Source organism: Erpetoichthys calabaricus, chromosome 10, assembly GCF_900747795.2.
Source record: "Erpetoichthys calabaricus chromosome 10, fErpCal1.3, whole genome shotgun sequence".
Taxonomy (NCBI): Eukaryota; Metazoa; Chordata; class Cladistia; order Polypteriformes; family Polypteridae; genus Erpetoichthys; species Erpetoichthys calabaricus.
Window position 1 is genome coordinate 92687742 of NC_041403.2, and position 19937 is coordinate 92707678.

General features: G+C 41.3%; 2 protein-coding genes across 4 annotated transcripts in view; one reads left to right on the plus strand and one right to left on the minus strand.

Annotated features, from left to right (window-relative positions):
- Positions 1-3598, minus strand: part of edem2 (ER degradation enhancer, mannosidase alpha-like 2) — a 42755-nt gene extending 39157 nt beyond the window's left edge. The window contains exon 1 of the mRNA XM_051932916.1: positions 3534-3598. The gene's annotated coding sequence lies outside the window, so the exon portion shown is untranslated. The remainder of the gene's footprint in view (positions 1-3533) is intronic.
- A 440-nt stretch (positions 3599-4038) lies between these two features.
- The window catches only part of ndrg3b (ndrg family member 3b), a 1230027-nt gene continuing 1214128 nt past the window's right edge, over positions 4039-19937 (plus strand). For 2 of the 3 annotated variants that reach the window (XM_051932925.1, XM_028811611.2), the window contains exon 1: positions 4039-4195. The gene's annotated coding sequence lies outside the window, so the exon portion shown is untranslated. The remainder of the gene's footprint in view (positions 4196-19937) is intronic. The other variant, XM_028811609.2, reaches the window with a different exon arrangement.

Consider the following 19937-nt stretch of genomic DNA (forward strand, 5'->3'; position numbering starts at 1 on the left):
TTGCCATATTTAACACATAAATCTTATGTGAATTGTCTAAAATAAAGTTAATTCCCTCTTTGTTTGGTACTGTCTTGCTATCTGAAGAATTTCCACAAAGTAAAAAAAAAAAAAACGTATATTTCCAGCTTAAGTTCTAGGACAGCAAATATTCAGTCTTTTACTGTTCTGTGTCATTAGTATGATTAATTAATGACGTAAATGTAAACACAATTTAAACTTAGTTTTATTGATAAATACAAGTGAGTGTCATTAGAATACAGTCTACAACAAATATATTGGTAAATGATATTTCCATTCATGCAGGTATTGGACATATTCTTTGCAATTGTGGAGTCATTGGGAGTCAGAGCCTATCCTGGCAGCATTAGGTGTAAGACGAATCAAACCTATACAGAGCACTAGTCCATCACAGTACATTCTTATGCTCATACTTTCACTTATTCATATTCGTTCAATTTAGAGTTACCAATTATCCTATCCATGAATGGCAAAACATGCCACAAATACAGAAATACAGTAGCTCTAGATCTAGAACCTAATATTGAGGGAATACCTAATCGTACTGCAGACAGGAATGAAGAAGTACTGTTATTAAAATGCTGCACATAATAAAAATTATCTGTTAAATACAAATTAATCAAGTGAGAAAAAGATATTCACACCTAAAAGTAACACTAATTAATGCAAAAGAATGCAATAGTCAGTTGCATCAAAATTTGGACTTAAGTCTAAAATCATAGTAATTGAAACATGTCCTGCACCAGAAGATATCTGAATATTTTTAACATTGTGTTTTGCCACTAGGGAAAAAATAAAACTGAAAATGAAAGTTTTGCTTTTCCTGTTATAAATATACTTTACTTTGAGTCTGCTAAAAGCTGCTGGACACTTGTACCATTTTAAAATTATATTTTAATATCCAGAAATATTAGGTACTACTTCTTTTATATAAATAAGAATGCAAGAGTACTGTATCTAACTTGCTATCTATGAATGTTAAAAGGAATGGATAGCTGTACAGTTTAAATCTAAATGTTGAGGTTCCATGGTCATATTTAGGAAATCTTACCAGTGAATTAACCCTATTTTCGATTAATAAGATTGATAAGCATTGTTGAGATGAGTGGCCTGTCTATGTCAAAATTGACCCAGTGAATTTATATTTGATGTTAGAAAGACAAAAGTTTTGATTTAAAAAAGATGGTTTAAGGTAAGTTTGTTATACGGAAATTGGCAACATGTTGCATATTGATTAGCACATGCAATTAAGAATTTTACTGTACTCCACACAAGTGACAATACTGTGGATTTTAAATTAAGACTTTATAGTTATGAGTTTCTCCTACAAGCTTAAGCAAAAAAATTATATTTAAAATTGACATTTATTGAGATTATTGAAGCCAATTTTAAAAAATACTGTCCAACAACAACCAAATTAAAAGAACTGGGGACTATGCTGGTCAAAAAAGAGGCATTAAAGGAAGGTGGTATGATTTTCTACCACAAGATACCAAAATGCACAAAAGTTCAGAATATAAGGTCTAACCTCCTAAATGGAGCCGTGGGCTTTCCTGTAGACATCAAACTCAAAAAGGTCTGAATTAGACGGTCCTTGCATTCAAAATGTAGGCCTTGACTAGGCTGAGGCCTAAATTTCTTAATGGGCTTCTCTTCCACATAAAGACACAAAAAAGGATAAGCCCTAATTTAATACAATCTTTAATCCTCTCTAAGGAAAATTTTCAAAAGGACCAGAAGAAACTATACCAAAAAACTCAGAATCAAAAATAATCCAACAAGGCAGATTATAGAAAAAAAATCAAAAAGAAAGGTAAAGGGAATGCCAAAATGGCAACTCAAGAGTCAACAAAACCAATTCCACAATTTGAAATATAAAAACAAACAACCAGAAACAAGATACTGTATATATATAAAAAAACAAGCAATCCAAGTACTCACAAAACTGAAAAATCACAGTACAACTATCAGTGCCACTCTGCAGGGCCTGATTCTCTGCCTTGAATAAATAGGCAGAGGGTGGTCCTCCAACTGATCATTATGGCGTCCCTATAACCTGAGAATCTATTTTATGGGGACAGGGCATATAACTGTTATGAATCAGTTTTTTTTAGTAATTTCTCTGCCTTTTATTAACACAAATCAGGTGTTTTTACACTAGTTATGTGAGAGTTGATCTTGACTAGGAATCTGAAATTCTAGACCACAAATCTGAAATCTGTTTTTGAACTGATTAGTACTTTAATTGTAATATGTTTTGGGCCAATTCCACTGGCATTTTGGATGTTAATGGGTACTACTATTTTGTGTATCCTGTTGTTAGCACAGCGACCCACATTGTCAGGCATATCCTGAAATCTCGGTAATGCTGCAACAGGTTAAAGGTATTGTGATTCAGACAGGGTCAAGACTGAGATTCAAATGCTGTTTTTATTTCCATTTTGTTCATTTTTGATTTATTTAGTAGTGTTAATAATGTTTCTATGTCTGTATGTACAGTATCTCCTGCTATGTTCTGTGTCTTGTGGGAGGTTCCCAAAAAGGCAGGGCCACCTGCCCATCACCATCAAGAGACTGAATCCACGGTCCCTTGCTGTTCACTGAATATCTTGGTATTGGTGAGTTTATATGATTTTAATTTAATTTGCATTTTTGTGATTTTCTGGATTTTGACATTTTGCACTGATTTTTTGATACTTTTCTTTGGGTTCTTGTATTAGGCCATTGATTTGTAAATTCCTATTTGAGGCATCTTTTATTTTCTGTACAGTACTCTTCACAGCTTCACTGTCAACAAGAACATTTTTTGTGATAAAATCATTTTTTTATCTGTAAAGATTCAACAATTGCTGCCTTGCTACCAGCCAGCATTTGATGGATCCCCCCTTCTGGTGGACATTTTGAGATACTTTTGAGACTCTTGTGCTTACGAACCCCATGTTTACAACAAAAATGTCATTGTTTAAAGCACCTTGTCATCCAAATCTGCAGATAATTAAATCCTTTTCCAAACTTATTTTTTTCAATTTCAAAACTCTTTTTCATCAGTAGTTATCTTTGACTTTTGTTTAGTTTTTTACCTACATTTATTATCCTACAGAGGGTGTTTCATGAATTTTATTCAATATTTTTAAGAGGAGCTACTCTGATTGTTTGGAGGCTGTGCATTAAGATTTATAGATTGACTAAAAATGTGTTTTCAATTGATGTCACAAAATATTGGAACATTAACTATGTACACACTAAATGCAGTATCAAAATATATGACACATTAATTTCATTATGCCAAAAATCTAACTTAATTGCTATTGTTTTCATACCTATGGTAATATAGCTTTGTGAGACCTCACTGTGACTGCTCACCTATTAGCAAAGTCTTAATGTTTTCTTCTTGTGTGTCTTTGGGGTACTTATTGTATATTTCTTGAACTACTGTAAAACTTCAAATTCCCCTCAAAAAAATAACGGTCCACCTATCTATTTATAAGATGTAAACTGAACAGTGTTTTTACCCTTAGTCTCAGTCATCCTTGTCCTACAAACCAGGACCTTCGGCCTATGCTCAGGTAAAGTCTCCTCGTCTGGGAAATTGTCTTTTTCAGCACTAAACTCGGCCACTGCCCTTATCGGCACTGTAAGCAAGTTAAGGGATAAATTATTACAAAATATATATATAATGCGTGAGGGTTAAGGTTCAAATTCTCAGTGAAAATACAGCTATGACATTCATTTAACCTACCTGTGCTATTTATTATTGATGTAACCAGTCCTCGAAATGGAGTTCAGTGTATTGATATTTTAGTTATTTAGCCTTTACACTTCTAATTTATTCACTATCAATGGTTATTGAAACAGAGAAAGACGAGACAACAGAAAGCATGGATGGCGCATACGTTACATTTTGTAACAAGATTATTTCAATGTTCCTTCACTTATTAAGTCCCAGCAGGCTTGCGCGATACGCGGACTCTGCTGCTTTAAATTAAAGGAAAGGGCGGTCCCAGCTCACCGGAGTTGCGCCCTGCAGTCCGACAGCTCGGAGTGTGATCGGTGAGGAGCCAGCAGCAGCTTTACAGAAGCGTGGTGGAAAGAACGCTCGACAGAGGAAGTCGCCGACTCTCAGCTGGCCTTTCGCTTGTTGTGACGAACCATACCATCGTCTTTTCATTATAAGGTACGCAGGACATAATTCGATGTACATTTCTATAACGGTCGCTGAACTAAATCAATACCCACTGCTATAAAAATCGCGATGCATTTTAATTAAGTGTATTTAGTGGACAATGTTCCATGTGCCCGGGAAAGGTGGATTATAAATAAAAAAAAAAAAAACCTTATTTCGCAAAACATTTGGGAAACGCATCATTATCACCTTGTCGTTGAAATGCCTACGAGTAACGTGTGCGCATTTTGGTTTGATCACAACGTCTGTGTATATAGTGCCGTATATGCTGCGGGCACTTAATGTGGGTTATACAGGGTTTCCCAAGCCGCAATATTGTTTTCACCCGTCGCGCATCTTCCAGGACGCCGGAGGAGAAGGACGACGCCGCCGAGCCGGACCCACGCCCCACACACGCACATCTCCCCTCCCACTCGCTCATATTACAGCGCGTGCTCGCGCTCTTTTTTCCACTGTTAGGGTGCGCGCTTACCTTTCCTTTACCCGACAAGAAAGCAACTGGTGCGCGAGGCTCGTCACCGCGTATAGTTTATTTCAAGGTTTCGAGAGACTTCGTCATAGTAGACGCAGTAATAAATACTTTCCGACGCCGTGGTTCGAGGAAAATACTTAACCTTTTTATTTTCTTTTTGCAATGGTTTGAAGCTTGGGTTGATCAGAATTTTTTTCCATGAAGAACCCGGGCGTAATTTCACGAAATACATCTGGTGCCGAATGATAAACCTCAATCCTTGCTACGCTGGAAACTTTAAATTTACTATTGAATACCTGGTTATAATGAGTGTGAGATATATTTATTTAATTTCAGTGGCTGTCTACGCAGCACTTGGTGGCAGAATCCTTTTTTATTATTTTTTAAGCCTACGCACTTACATGCTCCATGTATAACAAATGATAAGAGGATGTTGCTGTTGTTTTCTAACTGAATAACAGATTCGTGGGTGTTTTTGATTTGATTAAAAGTGTTCTTCTTTACACAATTCCATATCTACACAATATAATGGCGTTTGCAGCGTTCAGTTTTCGTTGCGACCTTAATATCTCGTGTCATACTGATTGCGTATTAATGTGTATTTCTCTATGCTAAGAGATCACGCAGACTGGGAGTGGATGCCAATCCAAGAAGCACTGGGTGCAAGGTGGGATGCAAACATTGATAGGGCGTGAGTCTCTTTCCAGGCACGAATGTTTATTAACGATCATTAATGTTTTTAAGAATACTGTATGGTCACGAGAACGCCCCCTAACGGTAATGTCAAGAAAATAACAAAACTTGCTCTTTAAAAGTACAGCGTATATATTTTGTTTTTAATGAACACAGGCTACTACTGCATCCGCTTTGTAAGGACAAAGACAGACATCAAAAGAGAAAATAACTCCTCAAACCCAGTTTGTGCCTGGCTAACCGGTTTTGCAATTTTAGATGGATAGCAAGCCAATATTTCAACCGCCCAATATGGTCCTTTCGTACCATTTATTTTTATTGTTTGGTTGTGCAAAATTGTAAAGGAAATGAACAAGGTTATGATTAGCCTAAACAGAATGCTGTTTGGGTCATCGGCATCGATGTGATGCTGGATTGTCAAAGTTTTGGATAAAGTTGTGCGCCTGGTTTTATGTATTGAAAGTGGGGTCATATGATTTTTTTTTTTTTATTAAAGATATTCCATTAAGTCAGTCGGTCCTTTTCCAACCCGCTATATATCCTAACACAGTATCACGGGGGGTCTGCTGGAGTCAATCCCTGCCAACACAGGGCGGAAGGCAGGAACAAATCCCAGGCAGGGTGCCAGTCCACTGCAGGACACACACACTTGGGACAATTTAGGATCGCCTATGCACCTAACCTGCATGTTTTTGGACTGTGGGAGGAAACCCACGCAGACACTGGGAGAACATGTAAACTCCAAGCGAGGAGGACCCGGGAAGCAAACCCAGGTCCCTTTACAGCGAGGCAGCAGCACTACCACTGCACCACCATGCCGCCCACTATTCCATTATGTTTTTCTGTAAAAAGTAAATTGTTGAGAGGGGAAAAAATGGACAGTTGAAATAAATAGGGTCAAAAATGAATTCATAATTTCAGAACCACTTCAAAAACAACCCACCCTAGTTGTTTTGTTTTCTGTGAAATAGCTGCTAATTGCCAGTCCGTCTATTAAATCTGAGTGCCACCAGGGGGCACAGAAGAGACTAGCGAGCCCACTTTGTCAGGATCCAGCCTCACTGGGAGTACTCCAGAGCCATGGTCCCTGGGCACTAAAAGTACTCCCGGGCTTTACATAAAAGGAGCTGTCTATCTGAACAATGGGAGCCAGACTCGGGAGGAGGAGGCTGACAAAAACAGCTGGAGGAGAGACAACAGAGTGCAGAGTGTTGAAGTTATAGTTGTGGTGTGCAAAACACTTGTAGGAGTTTAGAACAAATAAGTTCACCAATGAATAAAGGTTTTTGTTGGAAAATTTGAGCAAAAGACTGTTGAAACACAATCCCTGCCAACAGAAGATAGTCAGGCATCCTGCAAACTATGCCACCTTGTGATCGACCCCAAACTCATGACACAAAGGCTTGGACACAAGTTACTTACTGTAATTTTAGTATATGGCCATTTTTAATTTATTTTGTGATGTTCATAATCTAAATGTTACATATGTCAAGATGGTGTTTCCAGTTAAATGACAGATTTCATGTGCAAGGTTTGCCTTGCAAAATGTCATTGTATGTGATTGGCAGATGTATACTTTTCATATTTTTGTATGAGGAATGTGGCAAATTTCTAAATTAATAAGCTGCAAGCTTTCTGCCCATATTACATACCCTTTTACAGTAAAGGCAATGTGGGTCTCCCATGGAGATTTACTCTAATTTCATATTGATATGTACACTTTGGAAATGGGAGGGTTTTTTTTAATTGAAGAAATAAATTCTGTATCCAGCTATTTCTTGAACAGTGAAATCAATGGGAGTGCTACTGGCATAGTCAAAATTAAGGGAACTAATTTAAAAACGGTGTTGAAAAGAAGCGCGACATTAGTGTTAAACTGCTGAGAAGGTTTTGTTTGTAGCCACATTAATATTGCACTGCTGACCAGTGGAAAACAAACTGTACTGTAACTAGTGTGTAGTGCATGTGTTGATATGTAAATATTGTTAACCATACTTGTATGTAAACACCCCTCTCAGTCAATTATTTATTTTATATATAATCTATCCTAACCAAAATGAGAAAAATCAATTTCTTAAAGCTACTTGTGCAGTATAGAGTTGGGGTACTTCTTTCTTGAAAATGAATACCTAGGTGTACTGATATAACACTGAGCTGTATGCAGCCCCATAATGTGAGAAATCCTCCTTTGTGCACCTCACTGAAACTTATTTGCACAATAAACCTTCTGGAAATCGTAATTGTGTAGTTTATAATAAATTGGCTCTTGTCAAGTAATTTAGAGTTTACTGGCCTGTGTTAAATCATATTTATTTTATAGCATAAACATATAGGTGGGAAATTTTGTACATGTGTTCAAGTACTTGTGCTTTTGTTTATGTTCATACAAAATCCTCATCATATTCAAAGCATTGTCCCAGGCACTATTCTGGGAGGTTGAAGGCCCCTTTTCTACAAAACCCTGCTCAGCCATGCGTAAAGAGTTACACACTGCTGACTGAGCAGCCTTATTGATTTTATAGTCATGTTCATTCTTTTATGAACTCGGATGCAGTCTGAAGGGAGCTATATCTAGACTGTAGGTTGGATGAAGGAGAAATTCACATTCTGTTATCTCAAACGAGAAACCAGCTGTATGTGATCGTGCATGATACCATTTTTTCCTTTTTTTTTCTTTTTTTTTTTTTTTTTTTTTGGAGAAGTATTAATCTGGTTTCTCTGATTATGTATTTAAAAAAAAAAAAAAAAATAGAGCAGTGTAGCATGTATCCCGTGTGTGTGTGTATTATTTATATATAATATACGCACACACTCTCTTGTGCTTTTTTCCTCATACAATGTGTTACTTTAATGAGCAAAAACTTTCCATTACCTCCTGGACTGCAGGCTACCACTTGTGGTTATCAGTGTCTCTCTGTTCCCATTGTTTAAGTGCTTTAACCTTTTGAGGAGTAGAAATCTACTTCTCACTGTGTACTCTAGAATGTCTGTGACAAGGGGAATTGTCATCCTGGAATAGGGGAACGATATTTGCACAAAAGGTCCACCAGGTCCTATAAAATGGTCTCTTTGGCTAATATCCAACAATACAGAGCAATCATCTGACCTAATGCCTCCCATGAAATGACTGCCCATGTGACTTAAAAATCTCCCATCAGGTTTAATATTTGAGAATAAATGTGGGTTGAAGGCATCTTTCATTTTTACCTAATGTAAACCCATCTGGAATGGGTAGGGATATGGTGAAAGATAACTCCTCATACCATACTACGTTTTTCATTGTCCAAAGGTTCTGGTTTCGTGATCCTTGTATCAGTTTAAGCTTCTTGGATACAAGCAGTTTCAAAAAGGACATTCAGCCATGACTTCCTATTTTGAGAGCTCACAATGTTTAGTTTTTATTTTAACTGGGTAAAGTGCCGATGTAATTTCTCACTTTATACTTTTGTGGCATTTAACAGCTATTCTGCGAAATGTCTATCCCTGTCTGCAAGCTTTGGCCTGCAAGTGCTGTTTCTATTTATCTATTTCCTATTTTTTCACATATGCTGTCATTATTTTTGAGACTGTTTCCTTGACACATGAAATAAGTTTGCTGTTTAGGTTCTGGCTGTTGGCCTCTTTGGAGCTCTCCAGTGCCTCATGTTGCTTTGAAAATACATATAAAAGTGGTATTTGTCAAACCTTTGCCAGTTAGTTATATACTAGGGGGCTCCGCCCCCTGCTCGCTTCGCTCGCCAACCCCTGGTGTTGTGAATTTACAAAGAGCATGATGTATGATTGAGATATAGCATAGTGTGAAGGTGTAGATGACGCATATAGGAAGCAAATAAAGTTGTCCATGTCCAAAAACGGGCTCAGAGAGGTAGATGCTAACTTTGTCTATGGTTTGTCCTTGTGATTTGTTGATGGTCATGGTCAAGGCAGGTGTAATGGGGAACTGTCGCCGTTTAAGTGTAAAAGGTAATTCCAGGTCAGAAGTTATAAGGTAATTGTAGGAATTAGAACAGTACTGTTAGCATGTGATTCTGTAAGAAGTTTTGCTTTAATAACATTGTGTGGCATGGTGTTGACGACTAAACGTGTACCATTGCATAAACCCTGTTTAGTGTTAAGGTTTCTTAGTAGCATTATTATTGTTCCATTTTTAAGGCTAAGATTGTGTTGTGGTAATCCGGCTGGGTTAATAGTGTTCAAATATTCTAAGGGGAAATTAAGATGGTCATTGTCGTCATCAGAGTCAACTTTGTCAGAGCTTAGAAAGAGCTGTGCCACTCCAGGAAGTAATGAAATGACCTGGTTATTAATGTGATCAACATTAATATTTTTTGGACAGAATATAGTTTGTTGTGTTAAAAGGGGTATTTGGTGTAATGAGATTGTTGTTCCAAATATCTCCATAACTCTTTTGAAAGCAATGCCAATTGTCTGAAATTTTAAGGTGGATTGAAGAATAGCCGAGCGCATGGCATGTGGAACAATAGCTAAGCACTGTGTAAAATCTCCTCCTAATAAAAGTACCTTTCTTCCAAAGGGAATAATATTATTCATCAACGTTTGTAGAAGTTTATGAATGGTGTTGAGTAAGTGACTGGATGCCATTAGATGCAAAAGCAAATGAACTATTGTAGGATGTAATGCAGTTCATAAAGTTTTTACTTTCAGGTACAGCGTTAGTTAGAAGCTTCTGTAGATATGCAGGATATGAATGTAATGGAGGCAGTCAAATTTGACCCTTTTGACAATAACGTGTAAATTCATTACTTGTATTGCCAGTTGTTTGTTTAGGGAAGTTAAGTGAATGACAATGATTGCAAATGACATTCATTAATCCCAATGAATTTTCATGAATAGTGGACTCATTATTGAACGCGTTGTCAGCTAACTGGCGCAATCGTTTAGCAGGTGTCTGTCGTTGATGTCCTTGACGTGTATGTTTTGTCTGTGCCGTTTGAGAGGCGCGTCGTTGTATGTGCAGGATTTGGGACATGCTATTCTGGAGCCGTAATCGATTTGCCTGTGCTGTGTGAGAAGCCCGTTGCAGTTTACGGCGTTAATTGTTTGTATTGAGCCTTGCCCGTTTTTGTATGTCGGTTAGTCGTCCGACATGTATTGTTTTATTTCATGCGGGTTTGTGTGTTTGGTCCCGTCACTCGAGCCGTATTGTTTTGTACCCGTGAGCATGAATTCATGACTTGTTTGTTCTTCAGCGTTAGAAATATGGATAAGTAATAAGGAGGATTGTACTCACTGTTAATATGGAGGCTTTTCTGTGGTTGAACAGTTAATAGTGCATCAGTGTAATGAGATCGACCTATGCTGCATAATTTGAATGTGTTCAGATGACGTATATTTAATACGGACGGTTCGTTTAGTAATGGTGCTTTGTGTCTCATTTTTTATTTATGTTAGTGTGGTCGTGGGTCCGAATCCTGCTTTTTGTGTATGTTTCGTGTGCTATGTCCGTAGTCTGTCCTGTTTTGTGTCCAATAGGTTTGTGTGTCGCTCGCGTCTGACTTCTTTTTTTTTTTTTTTTTTTTGTGCTAGGGGGCGTTGCCTCATTTGTGTGTCGTGGGTCTCAATTCTCTTCTTTGTGTGTGTTCCGTTTCGCGTCTGACTCCTTTTTTTCTGTGTGCTATGGGCGCCTCATTTCTTACTTTACGTTGCTTTGCATCCGGTTTCCGTTGCTTGGAAGGGGGGTTTTGTGGGGGCGCTTGCGCAGTACGTCTTTTACGGCTACGGCCCATGGCCGGATGTCCCTGCGTCCATCCGGTTTACCATTCTTGGTTAATAATATGGATAGTTGTGGTCAAAAGTTTTGAGAATGACACAAATATTATTTTTCACAAAGTTTGCTGCTTTAGTGTTTTTAGATCCTTTTGTCAGATGGTTTTATAGTATACTGAAATATAATTACAAGCATTTCATAAATTTCAAAGGCTTTTATTGACAATTACATTAAGTTTATTAGGGCCCTATGGAATCAATTTCATTTTTTTTCACAAATTCAGTTTTGTTTTTTTGTTTTTTGATTTTCGGTTTTCACCGTTTATTTTTCCTTGATTCAGATTTTTGGAGTTTTATGGGTTTTTTTTTTTTTTTTTTTACTGTAAGTAGCAACCGCTACAACAAAACAAACAATAATGAAATGGCACTTTAAATTCCTTTTAATGAAACGGCACACTAACACAACTGAATCTTATTTTGCAGTTCCATTCATCAGGTAGGAGCCCAGATCCTCGATGATGTTGCATGCTGAGACTGCAGTAGGACAGTGAGTGCCCTCCAGGATTGTAAGAGCTGTGACTAGTTTGATGCATCCTTCTGAGATGAAGGTTAACTTCACTTTTAGGGTCTAGGATATTTGTTACAGCCTGAGCTGATGTGTTCACGGTCAAAAAACTTTTTGTAGAGGTGATTACGTTCAGGGCGGCACGGTGGCGCAGTGGGTAGCGCTGCTGCCTCGCAGTTGGGGGACCTGGGTTCGCTTCCCGGGTCCTCCCTGTGTGGAGTTTGCATGTTCTCCCCGTGTCTGCGTGGGTTTCCTCCTGGTGCTCTGGTTTCCTCCCACAGTCCAAAGACATACAGGTTAGGTGGATTGGTGATTGGCCCTAGTGTGTGATTGGTGTTTGTGTGTGTGTCCTGCGGTGGGTTGGCACCCTGCCCGGGATTGGTTCCTCCCTTGTGCCCTGTGTTGGCTGGGATTGGCTCCAGCAGATCCCCGTGACCCTGTGTTCGGATTCAGCGGGTTGGAAAATGGATGGATGAATAGGTTCAGCAAGGTACCCTACTGATTGGAACCAGCTATTCCACCTGATGTTTCCTGCTTTGGGGCTTCTTGAAGAAGGCAGACTTTACCCACATCACTGGTAATGCAACCTCACTAAAGTATTTATTTATAGTGCTACCAGGTCTCTGATGACACGACATAAGCAGGTTGAATGTATACTGTTGGGCATCACCCCTTTTAAAACTTCCTGGTATGCTTTCAGACAGTATGATGCATTGTCTGTAACCATTGCTAAACTATCATTAAGGTTCAGCTGGTTGTTGTGAAGGGACTGAAGTACTGCCTATGAAAGGTGAAAAAAGTTGCAGCTCTCCATAAAAATAACATCTGCCAAAAAGTACTGGTCTTCAGTACCTGTAATTGTAATTATGTAAATTATTTGTAATGATTCTTAAACCTCAAATGTTTACAGATTGAAAACATGAATCATTACATCTGTAGCTTCATCTACTGCATATCTTAAAATAATTTAATTACAAACCAAAAGCAAGCCAATCTGCAAGACGCTAAATCCGGGAATTTAACAGAGAAAAAGAAAGAGAGACATGCTTTTAAGGGCTCGTTGGCATCTGAGGAGAAGCTGGCTCTTCTGCCCAGGTTTGTAGGTACTGAGTTTATAATGGAAGAGGCAAATGTGGACCTTACGTGCCTTGTCACCGCGATGCAAAACATTTATTAAATCCAAAAACATCATTGTTAATTTTTAAAAGGGAACCCGTTAACAACCAGTGCTATTCACTAACATTTCTTACAGAAAAGACTGTTAATACCGGTTAAATATAATTTCATGTACTGTACAATTAGAACTGCCTACATAAACAGAATTACCCTACAGCTAAATGTTTACTCACCTCTCACTATGTTGAGAACACTGTGGTCTTGGCTATCAGTGGTTTCATCAACTACAACAAATTTTATTGCCACGAAAATTTTGAAGAACGGCGTCCATGTGTTGTTCAAAGACACTGGGCAAATGAATTTGACGAAGACTGCTCTCATTTTCTGACCGCGCGCCTCCTTGTTTACAATGCTTAATAAAGAAAGGACACATTTTTTCGAGTGGTATGTCTAACTCACATGGCCACAAACTGACCTCTTGCATCTGATGATTTATTTCCTCTATTGTTACCTGAAGAAGAACACTTTTTGATCTTAATCTCTCCTTATTCTTTAGATGGGTTTTAGATTTGATGTGGTCATTGCAAGTATCTTTTCATGTCCAGTCTGTGGTATGCTGGCAAAACTTGCAGAAAAGTTGTTGTCCAGATTCATAAAAGTCGCCGGGATATTGTTGTGCCCTTTGCAGTTAAGCTTGTGTTTTAAGTTTTTTCTACGTAATTAGTGTTTCTGATACTGCTCACTTCGACATTTCTGTCATGTGTAGCTGGCTAATTCACGTGCCTTTAAAAAGAAAACACACAGAAAACATGCACAGAAACAGATAGAGCCACGGCTGAATTTCTACAAAGAATTGCAGTTGCTTCAAAAACAACAAACTAGAAAATCTGAATGATAGAACTACGGATAATTCAATTGTTTAATATACTGGGAAGTTTTGTAACAGTCACTCTTTCAGTCTCTAAATTCCACACATTTCTGTTTTTATGCATTAATTCCGTGTTTATCGCAGAAATCATAGGGCCCTAGTTTATGCAAAGAGTCAATATTTGCAGTGTTGGCCCTTCTTTTTCAAGACCTCTGCAATTTGCCCTCGCATGCTGTCAATCAACTTCTGGGCCAAATCCTGACTGATGGCAGCCCATTCTTGCATAATCAGTTCTTGGAGTTTGTCAGAATTTGTGAGTTTTTGTTTTTTTTTTTCTCCCACTTCTTGAGGGTTGACCACAAGTTCTCAATGGGTTTAAGGTGTAGGGAATTTCCTGACCATGGACCCAAAATTTCAATGTGTTGTTTCCCAAGCCTCTTAGTTATTACTTTTGCCTTATGATACAATGCTACATCATGCTGGAAAAGGTATTGTTCGTCACCGAACTGTTCTTGAATAGTTGGGAGAAGTTGCTCTCGGAGGATGTTTTGGTACCATTCTTTATTCATGGCTGTGTTCTTAGACAAAGTGTGTGAGTGAGCCCACTGCCTTGGCTGAGAAGCAACCCCACACATGGAATGGTTTTAGGATGCTTTACTGTTGGCATAACACAGGACTGATGGTAAAACTCAACTTTTCTTCTCCGGACAATCTCATTTCTGGATGCCCCAAACAGTCGGAAAGGGGATTCATCAGAGAAAATGACTTTACCCCAGTCCTCAGCAGTCCAATCCCTGTACCTTTTCCAGAATATCAGTCTGTCCCTGATGTTTTTCTTGCAGAGAAGTGGCTTCTTTGCTGCTCTTCTTGATACCAGGCCATCCTCCAAAAGTCTTCTCCTCACTGTGTGTGCGCAGATGCACTCACACCTGCCTGCTGCCATTCCTGAGCAAGCTGTGCACTGGTGGTGCCCTGATCCCTCAGTTGAATCAACTTTAGCATTTGCTGGACTTTATTAGGCGCCCTGAAGCCGCCTTCACAACAATTGAACCTCTCTATTCGAACTCAGTCAGCATGACAGAGTGATCTCTAGCCTTGTCCTCATCAACACTCTCAGTTGTGTTAACAAGAGGATCACTGAAATGATGTCAGCAGGTCCTTTTGTGGCAGGGTTGAAATGCAGTGGAAATGGGTTTTTTTGGAATTAAGTTCATATTCATGGCAAAGAGGGACTTTGCAATTAATTGCAATTTACCTGATCACTCTGGAATATATGCATATTGCCATCATAAAAACTGAGGCAGCAAACTTTGTGAAAATTTATATTTGTGTCATTGTCAAAACTTTTGGCCACAACTGTATGTCAGGTTAAAGTTCTGAATGGCCTTTGGCTCTGTATTGGTATTTGTGACTTGCTTATTTCAATGTTAAACTTCATTGTTTTGCTTTTTTTTTTTTCTTCTTTCCCCACTCCCGTGTATGAAATTTGAAAGTTTGTTTATTAAAAAATGTTTGCTATTTTGTCTGTGTTGAAGTTTCATGCGTGCATTTTAACTTAAGAAATAAATGCTATGTGTAATGTAAGCACTGCTGAATATTTGCATTTAGAATTCCTATTATAATTATTGGTTATTTTAATGATTTCTTGGTTGTGATGTTTGTTGGTCTTAGGTGTTAAACTAATTTGGAAAAAGTTTAAATTAAACTGCCTATTATTCCTTTCCTGGTGATTTTCTGTCTTAAGGCTATGTAAGCCACCTAAACCAGCTAGTGTGGTTTTATTTGGGTTTTCACACTACTTGCATTTTGTTTTAACCAGTTTTGACCAGACCTGAGTCTTACTGTGACCTTGTTGGTTCATTTAGCTTGCTGTTTTAAACAAATAATTATGTGGCTACAACTTGGCATATTTAGCATGCAGGCATGGTCAAAAAGCTTAGTTGCTTTTTAACTACACATTAGAATAAGAAAGACATGTGGTTAAAGACATGATTGATGATGCCAAATGTGGCAATTTGAAGATCTCAAACAGCTGCACTTATGGAGTTTTAATGCACTTCAGTCTGTAGATTTTATGAACAATGGAGTGATAAGTCAAAAAAACGTAACATGCTGCCTTGTTCATGAGACTTTGGAGGGGAATGGCAATCTAAAAAAGGCCACTCTTTACAACAGTTGTATCCTGGTGGGCACCTCTAAAACTTAGGCTATGGAGGTAGAATACAATGTCGGGTTCCAGTCCTGTCCTCTAGAAACAGAAAGATGAGACTTGACACATGATCACCAAAACTGGTTAACTGAAGACTTCTCTAAGGAATGTTTCCAACATCTTGTTGAATTCATGCTTCAGAGATTTTAGGCTGTTCTAGAGGCATCTGAGAGTTGTATTAGATAGATAATAACTGAAAGCTATAGTTGGCATGTTAGGTCTGTTTTTTGTTTTAGGTTTTGTTTGCACACAATAGGTTTTTTCAATTTTTTTTTGGTAAGCTAGTTTAGGAAATATTAAAATGTGTTAGCTCAGCCCCTCCTTTAACAGCCACCTTATCGTGGTGGAGGGGTTTGCGTGTCCCAATGGTCCTAGGAGCTCTGTTGTCCGGGGCTTTATGCCCTTGGTAGGGTCACCCAAGGCAAACTGGTTCTAGGTGAGGGATGAGACAAAGAGCAGTTTAAACCTCCTATGATGAAAGAAAACTTTGGATGGCGTTTTCCCTTGCCGGACGCGGGTCACCGGGGCCCCCCCTCTGGAGCCAGGCCTGGAGGTGGGGCTCGATGGCGAGCGCCTGGTGGCCGGGCCTGCACCCATGGGGCTCGGCCGGGCACAGCCCGAAGAGGCAACGTGGGTCCCCCTTCCCATGGGTTCACCACCTATGAGAGGGGCCAAGGAGGTCAGGTGCAGTGTGAGTTGGGTGGTGGCCGAAGGTGGGGACCTTGGCGGTCTGATCCTCGACTACAGAAGCTGGCTCTTGGGATGTGGAATGTCACCTCTCTGAAGGGGAAGGAGCCTGAGCTAGTGCGCGAGGTTGAGAGGTTCTGGCTAGATATAGTCGTACTTACCTCGACGCACAGCTTGGACTCTGGAACCAATCTCCTTGAGAGGGGCTGGACTCTCTACCACTCTGGAGTTGCCCCCGGTGAGAGGTGCCGAGCGGGTGTGGGTATACTTATTGCCCCCCGCCTTGGAGCCTGTTCATTGGGGTTTACCCCGGTAGACGAGAGGGTAGCCTCCCTCCGCCTTTGGGTGGGGGGGACGGGTCCTAACTGTTGTTTGTGCATATGCGCCGAACAGCATTTCGGATTACCCACCCTTTTTGGTGTCCCTGGAGGGGGTGCTAGAGGGCATACCTTCTGGGGACTCCCTCGTTCTGCTGGGAGACTTCAGTGCTCACGTGGGCAATGACAGTGAGACCTGGAAGGGCGTGATTGGGAGGAATGGCCCCCCCCCCAATCTGAACCTGAGCGGTGTTTTGTTATTGGACTTCTGTGCTCGTCACGGATTGTCCATAACGAACACCATGTTCAAGCATAGGGGTGTTCATATGTGCACTTGGCACCAGGACACCCTAGGCCTCAGTTTGATGATCGATTTTGTGGTTGTGTCATCGGACTTGCGGCCACATGTCTTGGACACTCGGGTGAAGAGAGGGGCGGACCTGTCAACTGATCACCACCTGGTGGTGAGTTGGCTTCGATGGTGGGGGAGGATGCCGGTTAGGCCTGGTAGGCCTAAACGTGTTGTGAGGGTCTGCTGGGAACGTCTGGCAGAGCCCCCTGTCAGAAGTAGCTTCAACTCCCACCTCCAGCAGAACTTCGACCACATCCCGAGGGAGGTGGGGGACATTGAGTCCAAATGGGCCATGTTCCGTGCCTCTATTGTTGAGGCAGCTGACCGGAGCTGCGACCGTAAGGTGGTCGGTGCCTGTCGTGGCGGCAATCCCCGAACCCGTTGGTGGACACCGGCAGTGAGGGATGCTGTCAAGCTGAACAAGGAGTCCTACAGGACCCTTTTGTCCTGTGGGACTCTGGAGGCAGCTGATAGGTACCGGCAGGCCAAGCGGAATGCGGCTTTGGTGGTTGCTGAGGCAAAAACTCGGGCGTGGGAGGAGTTTGGGGAGGCCATGGAGAACGACTTTTGGACGGCTTCGAGGAGATTCTGGTCCACCGTCCGGCATCTCAGGAGGGGGAAGCAGTGCAGTGTCAACACTGTATATGGTGGTGATGGTGTGCTGCTGACCTCGACTCAGGACGTTGTGGGTCGGTGGGGGGAGTACTTCGAAGACCTCCTCAATCCCACTAACATGCCTTCCAATGTGGAAGCAGAGCCTGGGGACTCAGAGGTGGGCTCCCCCATCTCTGGGACTGAGGTCACCGAGATGGTCAAAAAACTCCTTGGTGGCAGGGCGCCGTGGGTGGATGAGATACGCATGGAGTTCCTCAAGGCTCTGGATGTTGTAGGACTGTCTTGGTTGACACGCCTCTGCAACATTGCATGGACATCGGGGACAGTGCCTCTGGATTGGCAGACCGGGGTGGTGGTCCCCCTCTTTAAGAAAGGGGACCGGAGGGTGTGTTCCAACTACAGAGGGATCACACTCCTCAGCCTCCCTGGAAAAGTCTATTCGGGGGCCCTGGAGAGGAGGGTCCATCAGATAGTCGAGCCTCGGATTCAGGAGGAACAGTGTGGTTTTCGTCCTGGTCGCAGAACAGTGGACCAGTTCTACACCCTTAGCAGGATCCTAGAGGGTGCATGGGAGTTTGCCCAACCAGTCTACATGTGTTTTGTGGACTTGGAAAAGGCATTCTACCGTGTCCCTCGGGGAATCCTGTGGGGGGTACTCCGAGAGTATGGGGTACCGGACCCCCTGATAAGGGCTGTTCGGTCCCTGTACGATCTGTGCCAGAGCTTGGTCCGCATTGCCAGCAGTAAGTCGAACCCGTTTCCAGTGAGGGCTGCCCTTTGTCACCGATTCTGTTCATAACTTTTATGGACAGAATTTCTAGGCGCAGCCAGGGCGTTGAGGGGGTCCGGTTAGGTGGACTCAGGATTGGGTCACTGCTTTTTGCAGATGATGATGTTGTCCTGTTTGCTTCATCAGGCCATGATCTTCAGCTCTCTCTGGATCGGTTCGCAGCCGAGTGTGAAGCGGCTGGGATGGGAATCAGCACCTCCAAATCCGAGACCATGGTCCTCAGCCGGAAAAGGGTGGAGTGCCCTCTCAGAGTTGGTAGCGAGATCCTGCCCCAAGTGGAGGAGTTCAAGTATCTCGGGGTCTTGTTCACGAGTGAGGGAAGAATGGAGCGTGAGATCAACAGGCGGATTTGTGCGGCATCCGCAGTAATGCGGGCTCTGCATCGGTCTGTCGTGGTGAAAAAGGAGCTGAGCCGCAAGGCGAAGCTCTCAATTTACCAGTTGATCTATGTTCCTACCCTCACCTATGGTCATGAGCTATGGGTAGTGACCGAAAGAACGAGATCGCGAATACAAGCGGCTGAAATGAGTTTCCTCCGCAGGGTGTCTGGGCTTTCCCTTAAAGATAGGGTGAGAAGCTCAGTCATCCGCGAGGGGCTCAGAGTAGAGCCGCTGCTCCTCCGCATTGAGAGGAGTCAGATGAGGTGGCTCGGGCATCTGATCAGGATGCCTCCTGGACGCCTCCCTGGAGAGGTGTTCAGGGCACGTCTAACCGGGAGGAGGCCCCGGGGAAGACCCAGGACACGCTGGAGGGACTATGTCTCTCGGCTGGCCTGGGAACGCCTTGGGATTCTCCCGGAAGAGCTAGAAGAAGTGGCCGGGGAGAGGGAAGTCTGGGCATCTCTGCTCACGCTGCTGCCCCCGCGACCTGACCTCGGATAAGTGGAAGACGATGTTAGCTCAGTGTTGACATTTCTCTCTTATATGTCTTCCTCTTATTTTCTTGTGATCTACTCTGCACCATGCAAAGAGAACATTTTCAAACCAGACTTGGGTTATTTTTGTCTAGAAAAGTCTTTCTCTCCTCTCATATGAGTATATGCAGTTTCTTTTTTCACTCACTAATGGCCAGAATGCTCTGTTTGTCTTACATAACTATTTAAGTTGATGCTGAAGTATTTGTGCCTCCATTTTCAAGTTAAATGAAAGTGTCTGATGCATAATTAATAGTCCTGACAGTTTTTCAGTGGGAGTGTTTTTTGGTGTGGGTTTTTCAGGTTAAAATTACAAAAAAAACAGATTTAAAAATGTCATTCAAATTTGAGAATAACTGATTGCCCATTTAAAATGCTAGTATTTTGTTTTTAAATGTTTTAGCAGACT